General features: G+C 38.9%; 1 non-coding gene across 1 annotated transcript; it reads right to left on the bottom strand.

The window, feature by feature from the left end:
* Nucleotides 1–7,315: 7,315 nt before the first annotated feature.
* Nucleotides 7,316–7,389, bottom strand: TRNAN-GUU (transfer RNA asparagine (anticodon GUU)). Its single transcript has one exon. It is a non-coding gene; the product is annotated as a tRNA-Asn (tRNA).
* Nucleotides 7,390–10,654: the final 3,265 nt, after the last annotated feature.

Below are 10,654 nucleotides of genomic sequence, written 5' to 3' on the forward strand. Positions count from 1 at the left end.
AGCATCTGAGAAAGTCCTGCCTTCTGAGGGCCTGCCTCATGCAATGCAAGGCTGCCTGTTTCTGCCTGGTTGTCTCTATCAATGGAGACCACCTCTCTTACCAGTCAGTTTTAATACCTGAGTACTCTTTTATTGATAACTACCAATCAATTTTTTTAAAGCAGTCTCTACACTGAGTATGGGACTCAAACATAACCCTGAGATCAAGAGTCACACACTCTACCAACTGAGTGAGCCTGTCAATTTCTAAAGAAAAATGTAAACATATTCTCCTTGTTCAATCTTGCTTTTGTACAGAAAATATCAAAATAATATTTTCTCAACACTTTCATTTTCTTGAAGGTAGTTGCAATAAAAACAATTTTTCTGACTTTTCCTTCATGAATTTTTTAAAGGCTCTAGTGATTCTTTTTTTAGGGGGGTAGGGGAGAGGCAGGGAGAGAGAGAGAGAGAGAGAGAGAGAGAGAGAGAGAGAGAGAGAATCTTAAGCAGGCTACATAGAGCCTGATGTGGGATGCAAAATCATGACCCTGAGATTGTGATCCTGAGATCATTATTGCCGGAATCAAGAGTCGGTCACTTAACCAATTTAGCCACCCAGGTACCTCAAAGTCTCTAGTGATTCTTGACACCCTACTTCACCCAACTTGTAGATGTTTTTGTATTGCTCAAAAAAAAAATTCTATCAACATTATACTCTAAGGTCTGTTTTGCGTTACATTCTGGCTCTCCAAATTACCTTCCACTTTATCAAAGTCCTTAAAACACTTTATTTCTTTGAATATGGATACTCAATGTGGTGCTGATTTATAAATCTAATAGATTTCTTTATTCTTTCACTCAGGTCTCAACAGTTGCCAAAAAGCTATTGAAAATGGCCTGTGACAGACCCAGTAAAATCCAGCTGATGGAATGGAAGGGATGGATGGCAAGTACAAGCAGCAATTTGGTTACAGCAGCTGAGAGTGTGAAGAGAATCACAAACATAAAACCCTTGTTTCCCACTTCCTAAGCCTCTATTTCACTGGTGTGCTGGTAAGTGTTTAACAACAAGTACTCTCAGGGATAAAATTCTGATTTGTAGCATTTGCTTATCTCTGTGAAGTAAATACTGTCACCAATGAGACATCACTGAATCGAGTTGGGATATGATAAAGTATTTATACATATATGATATAGTATTTCCACTATATAAATATAATAGAGGTATCACCTGATGTCCATTAGGATGGTAACTATTTAAAAAACCAAAATGACAAAATAACAAGTGTTATCAGGAGTGTGGAGAAACTGGAATAAATGTGCACTGTTGGTAATGTAAAACGGTGCAGCACGTATGGAAAACTGTATAGTAGTTCCTCAAAAAGTTAAAAATAGAATTAGTGTATAATCCAGCAATTCTATTTCTGGGTATATACTCAAAATAATTGAAAGGAGCTCAGAGATATTTGTATACCCATGTTCATAGCAACATTATTTTTGTAACCAACTAACTGTGGCATAAACACAATTTTAAAAAATACAGTACACATAAGTAATTTCAGGAGCATAGATAGTAGTAAAATGTAAAATAACTAGGAAGTGATGTGTTTTGGGTATTTGTTATTTTGCTTTTGATATAATTTATTTAATTGTAAGTTGAAATACTTTAATTTGTAATAATGACCAATTCCTGTGAATTTGAACTGCCAACTTTGAGAGCTAGTGCTAGTTGGCTGCAGCATACTACATACTGACAGATTTTCATCTAGGGTTTAAGAGCCTAAGACTTGGGTGGAATGCCCTGGTTAACTGTTTCCATGGCTCTGCTGTCAGGCTTGGATAGGCCAGTAGTAAAATGTGTTGGTGTGACCATGGCCATCTCCACACATCCTTCAAAAGATTTGGAAGAAGATGAAGAAAGGTAGTCTGGAAAATCTAATTTTGAAAGTTTTTATTGCTGCCTAATGATTCCAGTTACATAAAATCAGAGCAGGCAGAACTAAGTTGTAGCCACAGAAATCGGAAAAGTGGTAGCGTCTTTGAGGTATTTTGGGAACTTACATGAGTAACTTACAACTCAGGGAACTTCCTGAGTTGATATTCTATGAAGTTTGGTCTGGCTAATGGTCACAAGGGTGTATACATTTGTTGAGATTAATCAAATTGTACACTTTATATAGGTGCATTGTTTGTAAATTATATCACAATAACATAATGTTAGCATAAAAACAAGACTATATTTTTTAAACTGTTGAAATTACACAAAAATAATTGTTCAGCTTTTAGTTTCCTCCTGATACATTTGTTTTTACTTTAATGTATTCTGTAAAATCCAAACAAAAGACTCCAGTATAAATTAGAACTTTCATACTTTCTAGACTATGTTAGTGTTAGAGTAGCCAGTTAGTTTGGTTCTAACAGGATACTGGGAAGCTAGCAAAGAATAAGTGATGGGCAGCTATCAGGAAAGTCAGAGGCCAGTCCTGGCAGCAAGCCACAGAAGCTGGATCAAACCAGACAGGTCCAAGATGGTGGGTGCCATGACAGGAAATCCCTGACCAAATAAGGACAAAAAGGTGAGAAATCCTGCTTCTAAGAAATCAAATCCCCGCCTCAAGTAATGCATATTCCATCCATTAGTAAACTACTGTCAATAAAAGATAGAAACCCAACCCCCAGGGGGCATAGGCGGTGCCCTCTCCCTCTTTCTCCTTCCTCTCTCTCCAGCTTACTTGCTCTATCTGGAGAGTGTATTTTTCACTTTAATAAACTTTCCTGCTTGTGTTACTCATCCGCTGTGTTGCATGTCTATCCTTGAATGCTTTCTTGAGCCAAGACCAAGAACTTTCAGCGACACCTTTGGGATGGGCCCCGGGGTCTCCCCAGTTCACTTGGCAACACTAGGACTTTACTGATAATCATTCCATTTACCGTCCTGCCTTTTGAGTTTTTTTGTCATTCGTTTTACTTCAAAATATTTTTAAATCACACAGATATCATTGTTTTTGCTTTAGACAGTAATGTTTATTTGATTTGCTCACGTAGTTAACATATCCATTGCTCTTCATTCCTCCTTCTATTTCCATGTTTCCCTTGGGATCACTTCTGCCTGAAGAAATACCTTGTGTATTTCCTTTTCTGAATATATTCTGCTTATCTATGAAGAGCCTTTATTTCATCTTCACTTTGAAAGATATTTTATCAGGAATTAAATGTAGATTGAGGGACGCCTGGGTGGCTCAGTGGTTGAGTGTCTTGCCTTTGGCTCAGTGTGATCCCTTGATCCTGGGATAGTGTCCCACATTGGGCTCCCTGCATGGAGCCTGCTTCTCCCTCTGCCTGTGTCTCTGCCTCTCTCTCTCTCTCTCTCTGTGACTATCATAAATAAATAATTAATTAAAAATTTTTTTAAAAACATGACATATTGATGGGATAAGCCCTAGATGTTATACTATATGTTGGCAAATTGAATTTAAATTTTAAAAAATGTAAAAGAAAACTAAAAATAAAAACCAAAACACACGAGATATACTTTTTAAAAAGTCCTCTCCCTGAAGTTCCCTTCCTTTCTTTTTTTTTTAATTTTTATTTATTTATGATAGTCAGAGAGAGAGAGAGGCAGAGGGAGAAGCAGGCTCCATGTATCAGGAGCCGGACGCGGGATTCGATCCAGGGTCTCCAGGATCACACCCTGGGCCAAAGGCAGGCGCCAAACCGCTGCGCCACCCAGGGATCCCAGTTCCCTTCCTTTTATAAAGCTCTTCATACAACTTTAACTAGATATTTTCTACTTCTTATATTTTTTTATACTTCTTATATTTAAATAACTAATTCCTTTTCAGCTAGGTCTAAACTGCTGTTAAAAAACTCTATGTTACTTTTTAAAGTTAGTTATCACTTATTTCTGTTCTAGGATTTCCATTTGAGTTTTCAATAGATTCCTAATCTCCAGTGTAAGTTTTCATCTTGTCGTCTATGTCCTTGAACACCTAAAACAAATATTTTAGTGTTCCTATGTGATAAGTCCAATACTTCAATCATGTTATAAGTCAGTTTATATTGTTTGCCTTTTTTTGTTTGTTTGTTTGTTTCCCTCTCTTGCTCTTATTTCTTTATACTCCTGGAAAATGTGACTGAATGACAGGCCTGATGTGTGAAAAACTATGGGGGGTTTGGATAATGTTATCTCTTGGGAGAGATAATAGAGGAGCAGATCACCTCAATCCATCTCACGATTAAGCTGTTTTGGTTTGTTTGTATTGATTGTAAGTGTCAGTCTATAGCTGGTTTTGCCTACATTCCTAGGTGGTAGATCTTTAGGGCTGCTGTCTGAGAGGTACCCTCTCTTTGGAGGGTCCTGAACTTCTACCTCTATTTCTCTCTCCTCTGCACCAGGGTACCACTGAAACTGCTCTTTCAGCCATACTCTGGTTGTCTTCCTAGCTTCTTCCCTGCATACAGCTGAATTTGCAAATGCTCCAAGGGTGTGAAAATTAGAAACTGGAAGTTTCAAGTTTCAACCTCCCAGAGTGGAGAGATTCTTCAGGGGGAGATGTCACACCCAACTACATTGCAGACCCAACAGGAAGGGGAAGATCTCACAAGAGTATATATTACTTTACTATCCCAACTGGAGGAAGATAGGCTTCCTTCTGCCACCCAATTTCTTTCCCCTTTTACTTCATAAAAGACTCTTCTGCTCCTTTGTTGTGGGGGGTAGGGGTGGGGTGGGGTGGAGGGAGTGGGTGGTGGTGGTGGTGTCAATGGTTTTGTTATAGCTTGCTTGTAGACTGCAATTTTCTGCTATTCTCAACCTTCATCATTTGTTGGTGAAATAACTGGCAGTTTTATTTTTAGAGTTAATGAAGGCAAAACCTTTACCACAATCATCCAGCTCATATCACAGTGCACTCTAGGACCTTGGCTCCTCAAGTCTCCCCAGCCCCCCATCTATACTTCCCCCCTTGAATTATTTAAAGTGTTGCTATTTTTTCTGATTCTTAGTAGCTAGCTGCCTTCTCCTCAACTTCTCAGTCTCTGGTTACTGTCCAGGCTGATGCCCTGAGGGGAAAAGGCAGAAAATTAGTTTCATTCCAATGAACCTCTCTCTGGCTCTGTCCTAGCTGCACTGGTAGCCTTCCAAAGTCTTCAAACAATTCCTTTAAACCAGATTTTTATCTACTTTTTTTCAGTGTGTGTGCTGGTTTGCTACAGATACTCTATCATCACTGAAAGAGGAAATCTACAAATTCTAGGTAAATTAAATATTTCTACTTTGATGTCTTAAAAACAACAAAATAGATTACTGGTACACACTTGGACTTTTCTTACAGTATTTGGGTTAAGTCTGACTAGATATTAAAGGCTCTTCCTAGAAATATGTGTAAAAGAGTGTCTACCATGAGCTGAACAATTATCACGCCTGTCCTAGATCCAAGGATTTCATGAAGTTGGATCCAGTTCCCTGCTATACTATCTCCACTGTCAGTTAAATCATCATTAAAATTATCAAGTAACAAGTTTTCCTGGTGCTTGTCACTAATACGGAGGAGAAGAGGCCAACCAAACCATTTAACACTCCTCATTTATTCTGGGGAATGCTCAAAGCCAGCAGTAGTGCAGTTAGAAATGGAAACAAAAGTCTTAATTATAATGCTACTAACAGCTTTCTCAGTGCCTCACTGTGACTAGCACAAAGTCCCCCAGTGCTGTATAGTATATAATTCATCTAGTCCACATAACAACTCTGAAATAAATGAGAACACCTGCACACTGAAAGGCTGAGCTGACTTTGCAAGGGCCCCAGCCCTGGGATGGTGAGAGCCAACACTCAGAGCCAGGCAGTTTGCCTGCAGAGCCCTTGGGCTTGTCCATCATGCCAGTGTTGAAATTTGGATATTTATTTCTGTTTCAGTTTGTTTGTACTGATTATTATTTCACCAAGGTTTGCATTCCCTCCTTGCTCAAGTTCCATGATTTTGAAGAGAAAAAGAAGATTAAAAGTAAGGCCTACAAAACACTGAATTAATGCAATAAAAAAGAAGAGGAGAAAGAGCAAACAAAAACAATTTAATCTTCCCCAGAAACAGGCTCTATGGCTCCAGGGATGATGAGATCATATCTGCCAACCAGAAGTGTTTAGGCACCTTGATTTTTCCTATTGGTCTGAACAAGGGAATTCCCTAGAGGGGCACACAGGAAAAAGTGACAGTGCCTTTTGTGTTCAAAGTGTAGAAGGGACAGCTGAGCATCTCCCTTTTTTACTTAGGGCAAGAGGGTGTGCTCCTAGAATGACAAAGGGGAGGAAGGATGTCCTGTAAAAATAAGCCCAAATCATGTTTTTCAAACATCATGAAATAGCACTTTCATATTTGGCCATATCTATGTTCCTTTACCATTGATAACTTAATGTTTTCTTACCTTGATTCACTTTTTATTTATGAAAGATTATTTTTAAAATTTTGTCACTACCATAACTGAAATGAATGGAATGAATAAACTGTCTTAAGCAGGATGTAATTGAAAAAATAAAAGAGAAAGGAAACAGAGAAAGGAAAATAAAGAGAAAGGAAACAGAACAGTGTTGTTCTAGTAAAATAACATGAAAAAAATTTAAATACAAGTTAAATTGTAATATAATTGGCATAGAGGTGGGAGCCCGAAGTGGGACTTGATCCGGATCTCCAGGATCAGGATTTATTATTAACATTAAAAAACATATTGTAACCAAAAAAAAAAAACAAAAAACAAAAAACAAACAAACAAACAAAAAAACATATTGTAACCAATGACAGAGCAATTGCATTAACAGGACTCTATCATATAGAAATTCTTATATAAGGGGCAAAAAATATGGGTACAAGGATGATTGATGACTGTAGGATTATCTGATTATCATTAAGATCAACTTATTTTTAAAAATAACATGTAAAAGGTTAAGTAATGGTACAAAGAAATGCCTTCATCAAAAATAATGCAGAAGATGATAATGCTCATGATTCTGATAGCATTATTGATTGAGCAATTACTAAATCCAGACACACCCTGCAAGATGCTATTACAACAGTTGAAGAATTGAGGTACATAAAGTTTATTACTAACCCAAAGAAACAAGCCTTCCTCCCAGGACAAACTCTCTTGGAAACAGGTTACCTCAAGCCTCTTTTGTCCCTTGTTTCTAGGAACTTCCCTGTCCTGGCAGGTCTGGGAGGTCATAGGAGCCAGAGAAGGGCCAGGCTATTGAATCACTTGAAGGGAGGCAAGCAAGGTATCTTGCTCTCTGCCAGCGTGAATTCGCGATAACCAAATCGATGTAAAAAGGCCCACTTCCTTCCGTCTCTGGGTGGGTTCAAACCACCAACCTTTTGGTTAACAGCCAAACACGCTAACCCATTGCGCCACAGAGACAAGACAATGTGTGCTTTCTCTTTGTGGTAATAGAGTGCTCCCTCACTAAACGCAAACGGCTACCAATCATTGCTGTGTGTCTGGGCAGGCTCCAAAGCCTTGGAAAACCTGAGAGCTTAGAGTGACAAATCAAACTGTTTCTCACGTTTGAAACCAGTGCATTGGGTCATTCCGAAATTGGGGCAGCCAAATGGCCTCGGCTGGCCTTGCCCCTCACCAACCTCTGAAGCCAGAACCTCCGCAGACACTCTGGGCTGCTACCCCACCACTCCTCTAATCCCTAGCCTGAGTGGAGGGGGTCCAAGAAAAGCTGAATGCCCAGGGAACTCAATGAGTGACTTGCTGAATTAATGCGTTTGAGAGTCTGAACATACAGACAACAGCTAGAATATATATATATATATATATATTCTTTTTTTTAAAGGGGACGTTCTTTTCAAAAGGTCTTATTTTGGTCAATTGATTTCAAAGCCTGCACTATTCCATGGGCTGGGCAACAGAGGGGCTTATGGTATACCATCTGTGTGGTTTAAGCTCTAAGCACGGAATTCAACTGCCGTCCATCTTCAGTAGGGTGGATGGGCCAGTATGAGGGAGCAGAAAAAGAGTCGGGGCCAAAAGGGAACCTTCAGGACGCAGGCTGAGGACAAGGAGACCTCCCAAAAGGCTTGTGGAGAGGCACTGGCCAGATCCTGAGAAATGAGAATTGTTTTTTATTTTGTATTAGAATGCGTAGGGACAGATAGGACCTGAAAAACGGAAAAATGCAAGAACCTGCAGTTGTTCAAGAACAGAGCAAGAAAATATTGTGATTGTTTTTCCATCAAAAATATCAAAGGACAAAAAAAAATCAAAGGACACACACCAATTATCAGTGAAGTTCCGTGTGCTTTAGTGGTACAGTGGTTAGTATTCTGTCTTGTGGAAGAAACGACCACGGTTTAAGTCACAGCAGTTATTTGGCATTGTCCAAAACTCATTGGGCTGTAAGCTTAAGATTGTGCGTTGTATTCAGTGTGAATTAGATTTCAATATGTGCTCTTAGTATAAAGATTGCGTGGGAGAGCCAGAAAATGGCATCTAATTTAAGTTTTGTTAGATTTTACTGTAAAATACCCTGTTGTGTGGAGGCTGAGAAAATTAGGGCCATTCAAGTTTAACATTGGCACAAGTACAGCCATTGTAGCTTCGGTAGCCATCTCAGGCCACTGTGACCAGGTACTGAACTCTACCTTACCCCGGCTACAGGCAAAATCACAAAGCACGCCCTTATCGGAATAAGGAAGCAAGAGCTTGTGAGACCTCTTTACTGGAGTTTCTCACACCCCCACCCTTACTGCAAAACCCCACCTTACCCCTAGACCAGCCCATAAAAACCCAGCTGTAACCCACCTCAGGGTCCAAGTCCCTGCTCTGCTATGTCGGGTATACTTGGACCCAAGCTTGAGCTTATTAACAAACCCTCATGTACTTGCATCGGTGTTGGATTCGCAATTTTTTTTAAATTTATTTATGATAGTCACACACAGAGAGAGGCAGAGACATAGGCAGAGGGAGAAGCAGGCTCCATGCACCGGGAGCCCGACATAGGATTTGATCCTGGGTCTCCAGGATTGCGCCCTGGGCCAAAGGCAGGCGCCAAACCGCTGCGCCACCCAGGGATCCCTTAGATTCGCAATCTTGGCCACAACAGTTGAATGCAAACTTACAAAATGCTCGCTGTCATAGTGTTTAAGAAGACCCCATTAACATTTGAAATATCTCAACAAGAAAAACGGTTATGTCTACACCATTACATAAATGGAAGCACAGACGGTACTTTAACTTCTGGGGTAGTTCTGCGCATCCTCAGACACGGACCAGGGTTCTGGAAGACCCAATATCTGACCCCAGCTTGGTGCACGGTCGGGTTTCCTCCTTTTCTCTTGATTGCAGAGTACTAGGGAGCCACCGCAGACCCTGATGTTGGGCCACAAATGGTGGTGAGGGTACAAAAGTACAAAAGGCTGTACTAACGTTTCTGGGCTGATGTAAATCTTGTATAGCTTTATCTAAATGTGGATATTTTCACATCAAAAATATTAAAGGAGGTACACCAAATGCCAGCAGGTTTATGGTGCGCCGTGATCAAATAGTGGTTAATACTCTGTGTTGTGGCAGCAACAACCTCGGTTCGAATCCGAGTTACTGCAGCACTTGGCATCTTTCTTGACATTTGGTACATGCTTTTGTGTTACAACGGTAGAATTGAGGAGTTTCAACAGACCAAATGCCTACAAAGCCTAAAATATTTACAATCAGGCACTTTACAAAAAAGGTTTGCTGACTCCAGTCTATAGTAGATTGAAAGACTGAATTAAGGAATATTGGAATCAGTGAAGTCATTTGCATGCTGAGGTTCAATGATCATGATATAACTTACTTTAAAATGGTTCAACAAAAACATAACTAAATATAAACAGTTCTGATTTCTATCTCCATAGGTTAGTGGTGACTATTTTGAAATTCACAGAAGTAAATATACTTTTTTTGTGTGTCAGGCTTTTCTTTTTCATGTGACAATGTTTTTGAGATGCATCCATCCTATTGAATGTATTATTATGGGGTTCTTGATGAGTGTTATTTCTGTGTGTGACCATACTGCTGTTGATGGATACTTGGATAATTTCTAGTTTTGGCTATTGTGAACAAAGCCCTTATATATGTGCATTCATTTTTTGAGTATATACTTTGTGCTGGGTCATGGGATAGGTATATATTTAACTTTATTAGAAATTGCCACTTTTCCAGAATGACTGTGTAATTTTACCTTGTCAACAGCAACAAGATATCCTCTATATTCTTGTCAGGAGTTGGTGTTCTTCCTCTTTAAAAGTTTGATTCTTGTGAGTGATAAAGGCATCTCACTGTAGTTTTAATATGTGCTTCCCTAATAAATAATGATATAAGCATCTTTTCTTATGTCTTTTGCCCATTTAGAAATTATCTTTTGTGAAGAAAGCCTATTCTGGTATTTGCTAATTTTTAATACTTTTGGCTTTTATTTTTTTATTTTTTTTATTTTTGGCTTTTATTATTGATTTCTAAAAGTTCTCTATACATTCAATTCTTGAGTCATGTTCAGATAAGAATATTGCAAATATCTTTTCCTACTTTATGAATTGCCTTCTTACTTATGGTGATTTTTGATGAACAGAAGTTTTGAATTTTGATGAAATCTAATTTCTTTATTTTTTTGGTTCTTGTTCAGGTATCTTACTCTAAG

This window comes from Nyctereutes procyonoides, unplaced genomic scaffold (genome assembly GCF_905146905.1).
Source record: "Nyctereutes procyonoides isolate TBG_1078 unplaced genomic scaffold, NYPRO_anot_genome, whole genome shotgun sequence".
NCBI classification, from domain to species: Eukaryota; Metazoa; Chordata; class Mammalia; order Carnivora; family Canidae; genus Nyctereutes; species Nyctereutes procyonoides.